This window comes from Contarinia nasturtii, unplaced genomic scaffold (genome assembly GCF_009176525.2).
Source record: "Contarinia nasturtii isolate CC-2019 unplaced genomic scaffold, AAFC_CNas_1.1 Cnas_scaffold_414, whole genome shotgun sequence".
Classification (NCBI taxonomy): Eukaryota; Metazoa; Arthropoda; class Insecta; order Diptera; family Cecidomyiidae; genus Contarinia; species Contarinia nasturtii.
This window is the reverse complement of record NW_022197768.1, coordinates 846,274-865,909: the sequence shown is the minus strand read 5'-3', so window position 1 is coordinate 865,909 and position 19,636 is coordinate 846,274. Positions and strand designations below refer to the sequence as shown.

General features: G+C 31.7%; 1 protein-coding gene across 2 annotated transcripts in view; it reads left to right on the top strand.

Moving 5' to 3' along the window:
* Positions 1-19,033, top strand: part of LOC116338411 (protein doublesex) — a 74,641-nt gene extending 55,608 nt beyond the window's left edge. The window contains exon 5 of one of the 2 annotated variants that reach the window (XM_031763624.1): positions 15,019-19,033. The gene's annotated coding sequence lies outside the window, so the exon portion shown is untranslated. Of the gene's footprint in view, positions 1-2,498; positions 2,564-15,018 lie in introns of those variants that run through there. The other variant, XM_031763625.1, reaches the window with a different exon arrangement.
* Positions 19,034-19,636: the final 603 nt, after the last annotated feature.

Here is a 19,636-nt window from a genome sequence, read left to right as displayed (position 1 = left end):
TACCAAATCGAAATGTAAATATGATATGACCGTGATTAGATTCCACTGTATTGTATATTCAAGCTAAATCAAATCCACGTTCAATTTATTGTATTATATAAACTTATTATCATAATAATAATATTTCTCTGGATATTTTTTTGGACCACCTAGTGTGTACGCGCGCGAAAATCATGCATATGTAATTATGAGATGTTGATGCGCGCATAATGTGTCTAAAAATGTTTTTTGGCGAGGTCATTTTGATGGGTGCAAATGCAAATGCAAATGTGTCATCGCTATATGTGTTACGTTCTATGGCACTGCAATGTATTTTGAGGTATTCAAAATGACATGCCAAATTTATCATTAACAATCATTTTTGACGAAGCAGGCATGAACGAATGATATATAATTAGACTTGTATCAGTTATGTCGGACGGTATGACAATGTTTATTACACTTTAGTATGCGCTTATAACTTTGTTTGTTATCAAATGTAGAATTTGTGTCACATAGAGACTACGACGCTTAGCCATATCGCAAATACTGCAAATATTGTTGCATTATCATCGTATTCACGACGCAAATCAGTTGTGTGCAGAGGGGATGGATAAGGAGGCTCATTCCCCCATTTTATTTTTTTTTTGAAAATCTTTCAATTTGATAGGGATTTTTCACTGGAAATGTGAAGACCTTCTTTTGGCCATTAAATTTCTGAAATGGAAGAAATTCTCTTTTGATTTGTTGGGGTTTTTTTCGCGGCAAAGTGAAAACCGGTTTTGAGCTCTTTACTTCGCGCGAAAACTTTCTCACAAGTACCTCCCTAGAAATTTTTGCTCGCACACTACATACTACTGACGCAATTGTGTATATATATAATCTAATAAATATGCGCACAACACCGTGAAAATTCCTCACTCGTAATTGATTGTGATAATATATTTGCTAATTTGATTATGCATTAGAAGGCAAAAAAACACAACTATCATGTAGTTGAGGTTTGCGTATGCGATTTATGAGTGCTTTAAGACAATAAAATGAACGTCCTTCTTCTTGAAGGAAAAAGAAATCTTTCTCCTATTTGTTTAAAGGGAGAAAAAAAAAACATTTTTTTCTTCTGTTTATTGAAAGGGTTTGGAATGCAGACACAAAATGAACAATAATTCTGCAGGGCTGTTATCGAAACTAGTCTATCATTGTTAGTCAGTCATAAATAGTTTGCTAACATATCACAGTTTGTGATAATCATTCTTATCAGATCGTTACCGTGAAGCAGAGCTGTTATAAAATTTGAGTATTCATTACATTACCCAGTACCAGTGGTATCAACTTATCGTCAATTAATTATACTGCACACTTCACACAAATTACTTCCAATGTCATTAAGCAATTAATCGTCTTTTTTTCCAATTCAATTGCAAATATAAGTTAGAATTTTACTGACAAATTAATTAGCATTCCATTTTCATTGTCACATTGGTGCACACAATTAAATGCAGCGAATTGCTTTTGTTTGATGTGCGAATTCGTACATATTTATATTCACATTTGTCCTTTCCACAAAAGTCATTTCCTTTCATAGTCAAACAACAAAGAAAAATGTTATGATCAACAAAATGAAAGTAACGGCCATATTATTTCTCTCTTTCTTTCATTTCGACAATGAAGACATTTGAATTGAAACTAAAAAAAATCAATCACCCAAACATTTTAACATTTCTCACTCAATATTGAATTTGTTCAAAAGTTTTTATATTCAACATATATCGATTGAAATTATTTTATTAGCATGACTGCCATTAAAAATCAATGTCGAAAATTATTTATGCAACATGCAATTGCAATTTGTGTCTTTATTTTTCACTGGCATTTTTTATTATTTTATCGAATGACAACCGATACAAAAAGTGAATCGACACTTTTTAATATAATTGAAATTCGAAAAACAAAAAAAAAAATATCAAAATTCATACGTACAAAGTGAAATTGTTGAACACAACAATACTTGCTGGCTAATGCTTGGCACACACACACACACATATATATATAATGTGTGCAAAATACAAAAATTGACATATTCATTGCAACACATAAATTATAAATGCCAAAATATTATTCGTATTTGTTGTTTTTACATTCAAAGAAGGTCAGTAAAGAAAATCATTTGAAATATTCAGTATCGTATCATACTTTAAAATTTCATTTCATGTATATCCGATGTTTGAATTTTGTATGCGTGTCTACACTCTACACCTACATATGCACAAACGTGTTAAAATCAAATTGAATTAAAATAAACAAAAATCAATATTTCTTATGGTGAATTTCCAAAACATGTCCAAATGAGATTCTTTGGCGTTTGTAGTCAATTAAACCGATAATCAATTCATTTGTTCTCCAATTGATTGAAAAGATGCAGCAGGAATAAAATCCAATCACAAGCGCATTCATATCAAATGGATTTATTTCAAATGAAGTAATCGCTCGACGTAATTTCATATGTTTTTTTTTTTCAGCTCCCATAAGCGTTCATTGGAATATTACCTCTGTATGTGTGGCAGGTTCCAGGTTTAAACGTACAACATTTATAATTGATTTTAATTTTTCGATATGTTTGAATGTTTGATTGCAAATGAATATTTGTCTTTTTCGAAAAGATTTTCAGTTGAGCGAGACTGAATACAATAAAATATGTATAATGAATCTATGTATATTGTTTTATTTATGAGAGAGTATGGAAAAGTGTCAAATAAAGTCAACAAATGTCAAACGACACGAATAATTGAAATTATGAAAGTTTAAGAGTAGTTTAGTGATTAACATTGCACAAAAAATGGTTTTCCATGTGGTGACTCTCTCTTTCTCTCTCTCTCTCTCTCTCTCTCTCTCTCTCTCTCTCTCTCTCTCTTTGTCGTCATTTGGTACATCATTTCCGATGTTCATTCTAGATTCAGTCATATCAAATATTAGAACACAGACTTCCTGATTGATTAAGAGACGTGATTAATTGTTTGTTTTTTGATGAAAAAAATAATTATCGAATTGTACACATTGTGTCACTATCTGTCTATCCTTGAGTTTGATGATTAGTTTATCAAGATCTGTGGTAAATGTGATTATTTTATTTCTCGGGTGTGCGATAAGGTTTTTTTCTTCGCTCGCTCTCTTTCTTTTCTTTTGAATTTTTTTAAAAAAAAATTTTCGATTTCTTGGCGCGCGTTTAATCTTGATGGATTTATTGTGATTGAAATTTGTGCACATGCAATGAATGCGGTTGATTGTCGAGTTCCATTTGCAATTCAAACGGCCCACGCTGCGGTCATAAAAAACATTTGAAATCATATTTTCGGAATTCAGCAATATACTTCATTTCACCTTCGATTCCGAACGATGTTCATTTCCTTCGACATTTTATTCCTGGGCACGAATGTGCATATAGTCGAGCAGAGAGCGGTAGAAAGAGTAAGAGAGAAAAAGCGCCAAGCGTGCGCTTATTCAGTTGCGCGCGCGCTTGCTCGCTCGCTCGTTCGTACACACATACATAAAATGCCAACTTAAGGCCCAAGAAAGAAGCATTTTACCCGTACAACGTTTTTATTCTTTTTACTACTATTTTAAAGTGATCGTTAAATCTTTTTATGAATGCATAATTTTATATATAGATATTAAATTAAGTATGCTTATTGTGTTTGCCGTTTGTTGTATGTGTGCATGTGAGTACGCGCAGAGAGTAATGGCATTTCAACAATATCGTCAGAATAATGTGATAGCTGTGTGCTGTGTGCACACCCATTCGCACATAAAATTGCGCTCACAAATATGGCGTCTTATACACAACGAAATCAAGTCGAATTGCTAGCGCTAGCTCATCTATGATAATTTAAATGATTTTCTTATAATTATTGTGTGTGACGCGCTCGTTCGTCTTTCTTTTATTTTGTATTGCTCTCTCCCTCTCTCCACTTTTCTTTCTCTTTCACTCACCCGATCGATCGCTCTAACTCTCTCGTTCTCTATCCGCACATTTTTCCAACATTGCTCTGTAATATTTGAAGAAAGAATGCCAATAAAACTATGTATCACTTCCTTTTTATCGGCCATTCGACGTATTCAACAATTTTGATGTTTTATCTCCAGGAAACCAACAGTATTATTGTAATCATGGAACCACACAATAAAATGCATCAAAAGTCAAGGCGAATTTTTCCTCAATTATTATATAGCCGAATCAACACAACGTCAATATCGAATCGAATGTTAAACTGGCAACGAAGAGAAAATGATTATTCGTACCATTTTCAAGAGCTTTTGAAATGGCCATGCTTTCATTAATAAAACAGCCCAAACTCTCTCAACATTCTTCACCATTTGCAATTTCTGTTTCAATGAACAATCAAATTGTTCTTTTTATGCATTAATAAATTGCACCCTTCAAGTGTTTTTGATTTACAATCGTCCCCAACAATATCCACAATACAAAATAATCTTCTCTTTAGTGCACTGAGTGCAACAAGCATCCCATACGGTTCTTTGTGAGTTATCGGTGCAATTGTCTTCGATGATGATCCAAAAAAAAATGAGAGCAAAAGTAACGGAAAAGCTTTTAAAACCAACCGGGTTTTCAGTTAAGTGCGATGTGGTTGTTTCATTTTTTTTTTCTCACAAATTTCAGTATCTAACGTTGTATTGTTTGAAGAGAAGATAGAGTGTGCGTGTGATAGAGAGAGAATGATTGTGCGAGAAGAATTTTATGCCATTTATCGTAATTTGCAACGGAGCACAAATCGAGCATCCACAATTAGCCATTTACCATTTGGTGCATTTGTTGATCTAAGTAACACATAATATATAATATGAAATGATTTCGCATAAATTTGTGCTCATCTTTCCACTTTTATTGTTCAGATTGGGTAATAAAAAGCCATTTAAGGTAACTAAAAGTGGATTCATGGCTGATTCAAGGCGGCCACTATCCATGTTTTATTACTTTGCAATTTTATCGCTTTGCTTATGAAAGAAGACAAACAAAAAAAGTATCCAAGAGAATAAGGAGAAAAACTATAAGTCGTTTTCGTTGAATGTGTGTCTAACGCGAGCGTGTATAGTGTACACTAGACGCTCAAATTGAAGATTGAGCACATTGAATGTGGCATATATATGCAATTGCATGCACAGGCACAGGCATTACACATACACACCGACACACACATTAAATGCAAGCAATGGACATTAATTCACCAGTTATTTGCGCCACCGATGTACTAATCAGCCTGCCATTTTCGCTGTGTCGCACAAAATTTTTATAGCCGTTGAAAAGATGTCAGCATCAAATTGAAAATATTATGGTAGCGCTATAAAATTTAATTTAATTAAAAAGTGCAAAAGATTTTTTTTTTTCGTTGTGTTGTTGTTTCTCTCTTCAACTTTTTAGAACTTTTTTTCGGGATTCATACATTTCCATTCTATAATTGGATTTGGTTAATGCATTTATCATGTAACTTTTTTTTTTTTTTTTGAAAATTGGTTGATTTTTCATTGAGCCAACCGCCGTCTCCGCCGCTACAATTATACTCATATTTCTTTTCATAATTTTTAAATTTTTAAAATATCTGTCGAGTTTTTGGGAAACATTTTTATAATTTAATTACATGTGACTGTTATAAATAAAAGAAAACTTATGTGCAATTTATTTGCACAACAAAGATTATACATTCATACATACATAAAATGGGAAACCATATATGTAACTGCAATATGCAAGGTTCGGCATCGTTTTGAGAGATGTGTGCAATGTACATTTGCTGGTTGTATTATTTTATGATAAACCGAGATAGAGAGGAAGGGGGAGGCAGAAATAAAGATAGGTAAGAATCACATTGCCTGCCACACACATATACATCGTAATATGACATTGGATATCTACACACAATTTTTTATTGCACAAAATAAGAGTTTTAAATTCATTTATCAAATGTTATCAGTGATAGGTACGCGCCGTGCATAGTTAAACTAGTTGGCTAATGTTCGATACGAACATTCACGTTTTAATCGCGATTTTTATGTGAATTGCGGTTATCGTTGTTGTTGTTTTTTCGTAGCCAATCTTTTTTCTTAATGTTCTTATTCGAATACCAATGAATATCTGGAATAGCTGTACAAATGTGCGATGAGATACACAGTTTCTATCCCTGTCTATCTCAGATCACTATATACCTAATTATATTAGCTTCATTATAAGACTGATAAATTAACTATTGATTATGATGAAAGCAATAAAATTTATTCAAACCGAAATGTAAATTTGATACTTTTCAAATATTGATGTGCGCCGGTGTGTGAGCGTTGGTCGCATCACATCAAAGGCCGTACATTTTCCTCGTCTCTAAATAAATGGCCAATAAAAAAGGGCAATTAAATCAAAATGAAGAGACCAACAAATTGGTCTACACGATTTGGTCTGCGCCAAATGATTGAAACAGACTTGATTTTCTGCTGTTGTTGTTCTTCTTCCTCTTCGGCTTTGAGCTCTTCATAAAATGAGTAACTTATACCTCTTCGGGGTAGGTTCAACACGCACAACTAGCGAAAAGCAATAAACAGTTTTGAAAATTTAAAAATTATGATTTTTTTTTTTCAACCAAAAACGAAGTATTAAATGTATTAAACGTGCGCAACAAACTGATCTATTTGAAACTGATACGGTGCACGGTAATTTTGACACATTGTGTCAGACAATATGATGCTTGAGATGGACATTTTTCACAGTTGCTTAAAGCGGATCGGCGTTAAAATGCGTGAACAGTTAACGAAATTGCGCCGAATAAACGACGAACAAGCAAGAAAGATGACGAAAATGAGAGACAAAAATATAACGAAGAAGATGCAGAATGGCAAAAAAAAAAAATAATAATATTCCGAAATATCCAATAAGCGAAAAACGATAAAAATCAACCAAATCAAAATATGAAAAATACGTTGGTACATCATTGTAATAAATGTCTAAATAAAATATTAACGATATTATTCTTTCTGTGCGCTTTCAAATAAAAGTGCATTTTTTCGTTTTTCTTTTGGAACGGGATAAAAAGGAAGCAATTCACTGTCGTAAAATGTTCAATTCTTCTTCATTTTTTTTTTTTTTGAAAACCGTGAAAATGTGCGGTTGAAAGAGAGACTTGACTGCATTTATGATCCGGGTGCACATTATGATTAATTTAAAGCAGATGAGAAATATAGAGAAAATGAAACATTTTCGATTTGATTTCATTCACGTTTCACACACAATATATTGTTGTTTTTCTTTTTCTTTTGTTCGGTTGTTATCGAACTTGATGTGAATTTTGATTGATATTTTTATTTGGACAAATCTGACTTCATGGCCACGACCCGAAAGGTAACAACCATTTCGCTTCGGTTAGCCAAACAAATAAACAAAAAGAATCGGCCGTCGTATATAGTTCCTTTTTGTTCTTCTTTTTCTTCTAAGAAATGTAATCCATAAACATTTTGATTTATGGATATTATTATTTTATTAGTCAAATACTGTTTATGGGGAATGATTTCGTTTTGAGAGTTCATTTAAAATACGATACAAGTTCCAACATGAATAGACATAAAATCAAATTAAATATATTATTTTGTAGTGAATTATTTCGAGTCACGTATAGCACACAAGTATGCAGTTTACAATAAAAAAGCGAACATAAAAAATAAAATGTTAACTTATTATTACTTAACAAATAAAAATGAGCCAAGAATCTATGCAAATGCCGAATACATTTCCATAGACACATTTGGGTGATTGAGTTAATTTTAAAGGGAAAAAAATTATTGAAAATAAATGGAATTGGTCAGTTCTTATTGTGAAAGCAATTAATTGTAGATTTGTGACTGAAATATGCATTTGTTTCTTCTTTTGTGGCAAATCTATATTCGTTTTTTGCCCGAAGCGTCGTCACAAAGCGACATCATCAGCAATTTTATACGACAGTTCTTTCTTTTTCTTTTCTTTGCTTCCGGACGCGGATGCAGCAAAACTATTTCGAAACAGCGTACTTTATGAGCGCGTCTAAGTTTTTATTGTTATCAGGGAGGCGAAATCGTTGATCCAGTAAATTGCCGTGCTACCAAGTCAGCATTTCGTATCGTTCGTTCGTCCATGAATTTATGTTCGAGTCATTATGTTTATCGGTTATATAATCCAAGGTTTTTTTTTTTTGTAAAATTGTGTGAGAGAATTACAGCTGAATGCAGCTGGGTAAATGTGCGCGTATGAATTTCATTTTGGGCAAGTGGATCAGAAATGATTCGCAGATGACAGTGGAAAAATGGGTAAAATCAAGCAGCACCCCCACCACCACCAGCAATAGCAACAACAATAGCGATAAGCTACACACGTATAACCAAGTTTCATTTGATGTCTTTTCCGCTTGAAATGAGCATAATCTGAAATGAAATTATACAATGAAATAAGCGTAATCGTGGCCAGTGTTTGGCCAACGCTCAATATCAACCGTATTTTGTCGAATGTTTTGAAGCAACGAAAATATGACGACGGTGCATACACATTTGAGGTCGATTCAATATGCAACAATTCCAGTAATACGGGATATTGATGAGTGTTTCCCGTATTTCATTCTGTCTACAATTCATGTACAATGCAGCAACACCAATTGAAACAGCATCCAAACGAATTTTCAGGTCTGTTTGCCAACGAAAATGCTGCGGATCGGTAGCATTGCATTACATTTGCTGCTTAACTTTTACCGCACACTTATCGCTTTTCAGCAATTCTTCTTAAAACCATTTGCGCTTTGTTTGTTTCGTTTCTTTACCACTTTTCTTTTCATCATCGCTTTTTTGTATGTGTGTGAGTGTGTTTTTTTTTCTGGATTTTTATTACGTCACATTTATTCGTACGTTTTATTATGGCAATGTCAGAACTGCTATATTGCCATTGTTGTAAAAAAAAACTAGAGAGTAACGTCGTAGAGAACGAATGCTGCAACACTCCCGAATGATAAACAGACCATGGAAAAATGACACATAAAGTGAGAGAGACTGTGTTTTGTGTGTGTTTGTACAAAAGCGAGAACTAGTTTAAGGATAAGGAAAATGCAGTAAACATTCGAAATGACATTCCAGCAGCAAAACAATAGAGAGCAACAGCGCTACAATGAATCCTGTATGCATATAGAGTATACACAATATGCACATAACACAGCAAGCTGATGATTTCTCTATTTCAACCCGAAAATTTTCGCCTAACGTATGCATTGCACAAAACATGTTTTAAGACTGATTGTCTTGATCAAACTAGTAGATGAAAACCCATTTCATTATTTTCCTTAATTTTCTTGCACAAGAGAGAGAGAGAGAGAGTGAGAGAGAACCAACATAACTTGACTCTTGAAAAATGAACTTGAGCACAATCGACACATGGCATTGGCATTCCCTCGATTCATCCGACCGAAATACTCGATTACCCTTTTGTTTTCTTTTTATGTGGAAAAGTGTTGATCAAATTGAACAAACTTTTGACTTTTGTTTTACAATTTCATTTTCGTATGAAGTCCTCTTTACGACAAAATACACAAACAAACAAACAAACACATAAAACACTATGCAGTATTTGGTAAACGCACACCAAACTATATCGATTTACAAACGCTGATAAACCAAAAGGTTTTGTTCTTCGATTTTTCGTGTGTTGCTTAATCGAAACCACTTTGCTTTCGCATTGTCACCAAAGTGCAGTGAAGAGAAATATTGTTCAATTGGTTTCATTGATGAGTCAAGCTAAACGCGATTTTCTACAAGTAAATTGTAAACAGAGTTTTCGTCATCATCATCATCGTCGTCTCCAATTCTCATCTCTTTTTATTCACACAGACACAAGCTTAAGCTGTGCTTTAGTCAAAATATCAAGTTAAGTAAACAAATGGCTAACAGCAATTCAAACAATGTGTGTCTTAGCGCTCACACAGTACAACCATGTCTCTGTATGTCACTTGAGAGATGTGGCCCGATTTGTTCGCATTGCACAATGCACGGCATATCCACATTTGCTAAATTCAAAATATTTAACAAAACAAAGAAAATTACATTCAGCCCCATACCACCCGCCCCCACCCAAATAAAAACTAGAAAATGCAACTGAAAACGTGCTGTTACGCTTTGGAATAGTGGTCAGAGGGATCCATGATTCCCAGTTTTTGTTGTATTACACAGAAGCATTCATCAAACGGAACTTTAATAATTTCAATGAAATTTAACAAATAAACTTAATTTGATAAGTCCGAGAAAGGCAAATGACGAAAACGCAGACGATATGACGTTGTCCCGTTGTTCTATATTAGATGCTAATTCATTTGTATGAGTTGAACCAAAAACTACAAATGTAATGAGTTAATTATTTGTTGATGTTTCGTTCCGGAAAAGTAACTTCATATTTTTGTACATTTTTAACTCCCAATAGAGCACCGAAACGCTCTTTGAGTTTGATATAAGCCTTAAAGCTTTAAAATTTCATTTCGATGCGATGCATTTTTCTCATCTCTTCAACTTTATCGTCGTTTTTTCTCTCAATTTCAAAAAACTATGCCATCGCGTATGATTTTGAGGGAAAATAATATTGTTATCATTTTTTTTTTGTGTCTGCACCCAAATTAATTAACACGTTTATGAAATTTTTTCGAATTGTTCAAAGAAAATAATGAGAGTATGCTTGTTGTATTTTGTATTTAAATTGAATGCACGATAAAATGTGATGTATCACAAATATAACATGATATTCTAATGTATCCATTCATTTGAAAAGAGAAAGCAATGACACGCAAACTAAAACCCATGCCGATAGGCACTAGAACAAGTGCCAATACATTGGACTTGTGCGACGTATATATCATATTTTGTTTCAAAAAGTCACGATTGTCGCACAGATCTATTCGTAAATGATTTAATATTATCACATTAATAATATTGACCTTTGTGTATTTGCTATTTTTCATGAAATTTATTGTGTGTACGGCATTTTTTTTTTCACTTGCTTTCGCTGTTTGTTTATTGTTAGCCACGCGTTAAATAATTGCTTAGCCGTTTCGATATGAATCAAATCTTTCAAACACAATTTGACACATTTTGAACATTCCCACTAAATTACAAAGTTGATATAGGTCAATCGATTTTATGAAATCAACCGTAATAATAGAAATGAGAACGATTCACTCGGTTAGCAACGAGCCAATAACAATCATAATAGGGCATGTTCCTTATGAATGCGATAAATAGAAAGTTGATAGTCAAACACAGTTTTGTTATTAGAGAGTTTTGGTTCATCTTCTATTTTTCCTTCATTTTAAATTAATTATTTTTTTTTTTTGCATTTGTCAAATTGACGAGAAGGTTAAATTGTTTTCCTCGGCAAATAGATCACAGCATTACATGCATTATCAATATTATTACTTTTTTTGCAGTCGATTGATTCTTATCGATAGACCTTGCAGCTTAGAAATTGAAATCAATCCTTTCGACTCAATTTGACGTGAAATTTTCTCACTCTATAGAGAATAGTCTCCAATTTATTGATCAGTTCAGTTGCTTATAATTTTTGTCATCGTTTTTAGATGTCTGTATCAATAAAAAAACACAGGTCAGTGAATGTGCTAAACAAAATATCGAAACTCGCCCATTTGTGAGAGACAGTATATCAACACGGCTGATAACGATAACTGTAAAGCCATGACGAACACAAGATGTGTACGAATATAGAAAATAATATCGCTATTTGCTCTATTTTTAAATGCAGTAAATATGAATAGTTGCAATTACATTATATTGACGTAATTTTTACATTTTTTTCTCTTCAATTTATTTTGTTTATCAACACTTAAAAGCCGCACCACAGTATCTAAGAAAAAGATAAATTGAACTGGTTTTTCATTGAGACATATATGCACCGAATGTCATTTGTTTCAAATTAAAAGAAACAACAACCAACCGACACGAAAAACCATGCCCCTTAAACTTAATTATAGATGATACCTACATCGAGTCCTTCGTTTTGACAGTGATGAAACATCTATTTAACATGTGTTCGGTCCCTGCATTTTCCAAAAGGTTTAATTGTCGAAATTAATTAAATCCGGATTTGAACCGTTTTTATTGTGTATTTTGTGCGCTTACATAATCGCCGTACATGTATTTGTATTGAGTGTCTGTGTATTTTATCCACTTTTCGTTCTCTATTTTCCAATCTGTGTACATTTGAACTGGTTGATGAAAACCTGTTGATGCGATGAGTGCGACTAAACCATGTCCATATAAACCACATTCAAACAGTGTCATCAATTTAATTTCTATTGTTTTCCATTTAAATGGTTTAGATATGATGCGACCAGTTCGTTGAGTGCATTTCGTTATGGATTTTTGATGAAGCCAGTTGTGTGTGTGTTTTTTTTTTAAATGTGTTTGATCTGTTTTGCTATTCACTGCAATCGAGTGTGTGAGATAAAAGTTCATGTATCATTTCTAAATGAATGCATTGCACAAGTGAATTAATGGCAATTTTCTTAATACACTCTATATTGATAAGAGACAAAATACAACAAATAACATATACAAATGACACACAATGAATTGATTTTTCCCATGACGATTATTGTTATTTATTATTAGCCCGAGGTGGTGCAACAAATAAAGGGAAAAAAACCAAGTCAATGTCATTTGTTATTAAATTGATATGAATCAGAAAAAGGGACATTGTGTGCACAACACAATTTTTGTTCTTTTTACTCTCTCATTTGCACTAATTTCATTAGAAAAATGTTTCGCCGCATTCACAAGTAAATCACAAACAGTTATCGCAATAAATCAAACTACGCACAATTTAGTTTCCGAAGTGGAAAAAAGAAGCACAAAAATGATTTGTGAATTATGTTATTTCAATATGAATTTAAACTTTGGTGACATCCTTTTTCTATTTTTTGCTAGAAAAAAGCTCTTACGTTAAATAAAATCGTCGGAGAATGCAATTTTCGTATGATAGTATATGATTTGTGCACAGTTCATGATTTTTATTAATTTTCACTTGAATAACCATTGAAGATTTGATTATCACAAGAGCGAGATTTCTTTTTATTATTTTACATTCTTAAATGTTCAAACGTGTGCCATTTTGTTAAATCCATTTGCAAAATCTGAAATTATGTGGCCGAAACCCCATCAACCTCCCTCCCTCCTCTTTGCCATAAAATAAATCTGCCAGGAGATGCGAAGTAGAGCCACGTACAATACAATCGCGACAACTCAAGAATAATGTGCTGTTGTTTTCTCATTTTTGTTTAACGTTTTTCAAGATGGGAATAAAAAAGACGTAAAAAAGGAGCATAAAACCCGTAAAAAAAAGAGAATCATTTGAATGAAATGAAAATAAAAATAATAAAAAAAAATCCTTGACAGTAATAAACGGCTTGTATTCACATTGTCTTTGCACTATTGCAAACGATAGCTAATTCACATTAAATGAATTTGTGGATGTTGAATATCAAAATCGTATAACATAGAGAAAATTTAAAGGCGCAATTTGGAATCACATTTCAGCACATACATGAACAAAAACACTGCTGTTAATGTAAGGGTTATTTGGATTCTATTTTGATTGTATTATTATAATTCGTTTGGTATTTTGCGCGTTTGTATGTCTATGACATGTGTATATGTTATTTTTGTAGTTTTGTTTTATTGGGATAGTCAATAAAAGCGGTTCAGTTGAAGAATCAAATTGCACCGTTTAACAACTGCATGGCATTCAAACGCGCTCTAACATAACACTCGGAATCCAACCGAGCGCCAAAACGATGTCAGAGATAAGTGTCTGTGCACGCAATACTCAAACACATACGCACACGCACATCTAAGTAATGAATGAAACGAAATTCAAATCGACATTTTATCAATTCTTAATCATCATTATTTGATGATGTTGGCTGATTTTGTGCAAATGTATGTGCAATTCTTCGATATATCTTTTCATCAAATTTCCAATGGCAAGCGATACAGTTTATGTGGATTTTGTTTGTTTTTTTCTCACGTGAAACACATAAAAAAAATCGTCTAAAAATCTATTCGGTGCGCTAAAAATCAGCGATTTTTTAATGTATTTTCCACGCTTTTTTCATATATATATAATCCCATTTGATTTTATTCGGATTTATATGCATCAATTTTCATTGAAAAAGGCAAAAACTTGTTTCAATTTTAAACGGGAAACTATTAAAAAAAGATTGCAATTCGAGAGAAATATATTGCTCAAATTGCAATCAAAACTAACTTGGCTAGGTATAAAGCTCTTGGGACCATGTTCGTCTTCGTTGAGCTCCGTGTGATCACAACACTGTAAAGGTGAACAGTTTTTTATGGCCGTCATAAAAATTGTTGTGAATTGCCCAAACGACACACATACTACAACTATGAATACAACACACACACACACGCACACAGGGAGAGTGCAGATAAGGCGCGAATCAGTGCGAATGTTTCTTTGTCATTTTGCCAAGCACCGAATCAAGCCAAATAGAAGTGCGAAAATTGCAAAATAATCTACGAAGACAAAAAAAGGAATAGCAAAGCGCAACAACAATAACAACAACAAACATGTGGGATGAGAAAGGATTGTCAGAGATACGACACAGAGAGCATTAAAGTTTTGAGTACGCTTTTTTCTTCCTCTCTGTCTATCTTGCGCTGCACTCTTTGTGCTTCATGTACAAGGAAGGAACTCTAATGTTGTACATTTTATTAGCATAACAAAAACAAATTATTGTTGCACTCACACAAGAAATGCGAAAACATTTTGGCTGACAGCAAAAACTAAAGTCCAATATCTTGAACTCTTTTGGCCTCGCTCATCTTATCAATTTTCAATTTAATTACGATTAAGATTAAACTTTTACCATATTTATCATCGATATTCTAATTTTGTTCTTTTTTTTGTTTCGTTTTCTTTTCTTTTCTTTTCTCTCACTATTTTCATTGCAGATCTTTGTATGTGAACGTGTATTTTGATGAAGCTCCAGCCAACTTCCATGGTTTCGTTGAATTTTAATGAAAATAAAAATGCTAACTTAACGTAGAAAACCCAAGATATGTTTCATATTTCATTGTACAAAACAAAACAGAAAAAAATAACGAAAAAAATTGTTTAAATAAAAATAAAAAATACATAAAGTGAATCAAATATTAGTATGTCGCACTAAATTGATAGCAAACAGAATGAAAAACTCATAAATGTAACTTAAAATCAGAATATCGTATACAGTACACACATACACAAAACTATTTCATTTTATTCTACAATTTTATTTTAAATTGAGCTTCGACACAAAATGTAACACCACATAAAAATCAATTCAATATTTATCAATATGCTGGGCAATTCATCGATTTAATTTAACTATAGAAGTTACGCAAAAATGAAAAAAAAAAACTAATTATGAAAATAGTTCATTATGCTTTTTTCTTCCCCTTTTATTCTGAATGATCTTTTGAAGAACAAATAAAAAAAAGATCTATTGTTTTCAATAATGAATTGCTATTGATTATAATCTTGAACATATCTGCAACATATAATATGTGAGCAGAAAGCGGCAAAGTAAATCTACATTTTAATGAAGCAAAATGCGCTAAAACTTTATAATTATAATCATAAATTTAATGGCTTTTCTTTGGTCATACAAACAGATATAATGAAACTGGGTGCAAATAAGGAAATAAAATGTTCAAAATTAACCAAGTTAAAGGAACGTCGAACGTAAGATTGATCTCTTTTAACATGAATGTCCACAAATTACACCGAAATACTGCGGAATGAATTTTTCTTCTTCTTTGGAATATGGTGCTCCTTGATCCATTTTGTATTCACATTTCGGCTCTTATGGTTACGTCCAAAACAGATGAAAAATGAGAATAAGAAATTACATGAATTTATGATAAAAAACTAGATAAACAGTTATTTAAAAACAACAAAAAAGATGTGTAACATTGTAAGTGACAGTGGAAAATATACAATTTAATATAGCCAAAACAATACTTCGTAAACAAAAAAAAAATAATAGTATAAATTTAGAATGTTTTATCTGATAATTGAATAATTGCAATGAAAATGCAAATGAATAAAAAACACAAAAATAATAATAATAATAATAGTAATTATGATAACAATAATAAATGTAATAATCATAATCTTCACAGAAAATCGATCATTCACACTAAACAAAATACCCAAAAATTTAACAGTTATGAGTTGTTTAAATGAGATAAATATGTCTCCATTGTCATTATTGGCATTGCTTATTTTGACTGAAACTAAGACATTTTCAGCATTTGCCGATATATATATTTATTAGATGAGAAACGATAAACTGTCAAAGACTGCAGTCTTTCCATCCGAAATATCAAACGGAACCATAGACTGAAGCGAATCGAACATGGATGTCTAACAAGTTTTTGCTTTCACTTTAAATTAAAAAAAGAACATGATTATTATATGTAAACGAATTCAATTAGACGAAATAGCCGAAGACTATGTGCTTGTACCACATAAATATTGCAAATCATGCAAAAGCACCAGATATTTAGATATATAAGTACAGTGTGTCCGGTTATATCTTTCAAACTTGAAAGTTTTATGTTTAAACACAGTCATTCTCAAGAAATGGTACTCTTAGCATAGTATAGTTTTTATTCATATTTTAACGTTTGTAAATTTAGTCTGATTTTTTTGGGATAATTTTACAAAACTGTGTTTTGTAAATTTACTCTGACTTTTTGAGGTATTTTTACATATTTTGTAAACAATTTTGTAAAATTACCTCAAAAATATAGCGCAGTATGCGTTGACAAAATATGAAAAACACATGTTGTAAACGGTTTTGTAAAATGACCACAAAAAAATCAGAGTAAATTTACAAACGTTAAAATATGAAGAAAAACTTTTACTCTGCTGAGAGCACCATCTCTTGAGAATAGGTGTATTTAACATGAAACTTTCAAATTGATGAGAGAGATATAATTGGACTCACTGTACAGAAACAGGCACAAATGCATACACAGAACTGAATGCAAGTTCAGGTGTTTCCATCGTTCGTAATGAATATAACACTTAAAATTCAAATATATTCTTTTTTTTTTTTCTTTTTGATCTTTATGGCTAAAGAAATCATAAAATGTCTTTTGAAAAAAATAAATAAAGAACAATAATCAAGAATTAGATGGTTTCTTGTCCGATCCATTTAAATTATACATAAATGGGCAAGTTCAATCGAATTCTGGCTTTTCAAATACATTTGCAAAATAAATGTCATTCATTTTAATGCACTTCAGATCGCAATAAAAATAAACTTATTTCGTTTTGTTTTCCTTTTCTCGAAAGGACAAAAAAATTTGAATTGGGAATTAAGAATACGCACAAACAAAATATGCAGACACATTTATCGGTTAGCATTGCGTAATGAACGACTGTTATCAAAGCGAAAATTGTTTGACTCAATATTGAAATCAACTGTTCGGAGGCGCTTAATTGGCTGGCGATAAAAACATAATTAAATTCCATTTTTTTAAGAAAAAAAAAATACTCGTAAAATTGCGATTGAATATTACACTATCGGCTAAAAATGAATTGACAAGCAGAAAAAAAATTGAAATTTTAATAATTTAGCCTTTCATTCGATCCTTCGTGGAAATTAAAAAATTCAAAAGTGATATTTTTTATGAATTCGAAAATTCGTCTAAATTTTTTTTATATATAGAACTTTTTATGAAAATACGAAAACCAAAAATTTACTAGCCTCATACGTAAACGCGCTCTGCTAATCGTTTTTCTGTTTAGGCAGTGCTAAACACCAATTGGCATTACAAAATTTTGATACAAAAAAAATACTATATTTTTGATATGATTCTCTTTAGGTTACAAAATCGGACTTACAAAAAAAAAACTTTAAGACAATGTTTTCGGTCACAAAATTACTGCTATTCCTTTTTACGGTGTCTTATAATCTATACATACATTGAATGCGAAAAAAAAAATTCGAAGAAAAAAACCCATCGCTAAGAGATAAGTTTGACAAATTGAAATGAACAGTAATTATGAAAAAATGAAAAAAAAAAAAACATTTATTGCGATTTGCGGTGGAATTTGCTTGAAAAATAATAATATGAAATGAATCAACATTAATATGCATAATTTTTAAGAAAACTTTGTCAAAATGAAAGCATCGAATAATTTCGGTCTCGTTTTCAAATGAATTGATCATTTTCGGACACTATTTTGAAAGAGAAGACAAATAGAATAATCGCTTTTTACAATCTCAATGTAAATAACCTACTTGGTTGATCCCATTGATCGTTGCCTACAATGGTAATTAAAACAAAAACCGGTTGATTTTAAGAAAAACAAAGAAAAACTCTTGCCGAATGGATAAAATCCGCGAAATTGTGTCGATTGATTTCGAATTTAGAAAATATGAATATTTAAAAGAAAAACGCAATTTTACTTGCGAAAAAAGAGGCGAAGAATTGAATTTTCAGTAATTTGATTTGAAATGCAGTTGAAAACATACTTCGATACGGATAAGACAGAAAAATGCATTTTCCAATAAGTTTTTTTTTTGTTGTAATCATAAAACTTAACAATGAAAATCTTAGAGAAATCCATGTGACACATACTTTCTTATAACTGCATTCATGTTGTATAGCAAATGCTTTTCTCACTTTGAATATACATAGAAAACAACATAGGCAAAGAGAAGCGTTTAAAATATGTATGTTGACTTGAAATGTTCAAATGTTGTGAAAATCATTTCAATATTTTTGTGACCATTTTCGTTGTGGTTCAAAAAGTATTGGAAATAAAAGAAAAGATTGAAAATCACCATTATTAGAGATCCATTGATGAAAGAGACACATTCGCCAAATGGTCTCCATGCGCACATGATGGGCATCTGATTTATATCGCAACGGGTATTGTAATCGAAACAAGGAAATAAATAAAAAAAAACATGAAGTTAATTAGCCAATGGTCACTTATAATATATAAATATACTTCAAACATACTTTTAAATAAAGTCAATGTATTCGAATATCAAGAGAACACACAAACACAAACACAAACACACTTAAGATTAAAGGTACTACCAAAAATTTAGATCAACGAATTTACTAGTTATTTATGTGGAATACTGTAGTTTATTTAACAATAGAACAAAATACATTTTTTTATGCATGTACACTGTACGAATATGTTATTTTTTAAGTAAAATAACTTGAATTTTTCAGGCTAGACAAGAAGAAAAAAAAACCATTGTATCGGTGAAAAATCCACAATTTAATGATGAATTGAATTATGCATTCATGCAAATTTAATACGATTCGATGACAATTTATGCTGCTTGCAAATTGCTGTAAATGACAAATGCATTGTGAATCTTTCACCGTCACAGTTTTTTTTTCGCCTGTTTGATATAGAAAATGAATCATTTGCAATGAGAAATGGAAAGCAAAGGAAACAACATACTTAAATGAAATAAAATTGAGTGTGATTTCGTTTTGCACCCGAATTATATAAACATCCAAAATGCAAATGAAAAAAACAACGAGAACA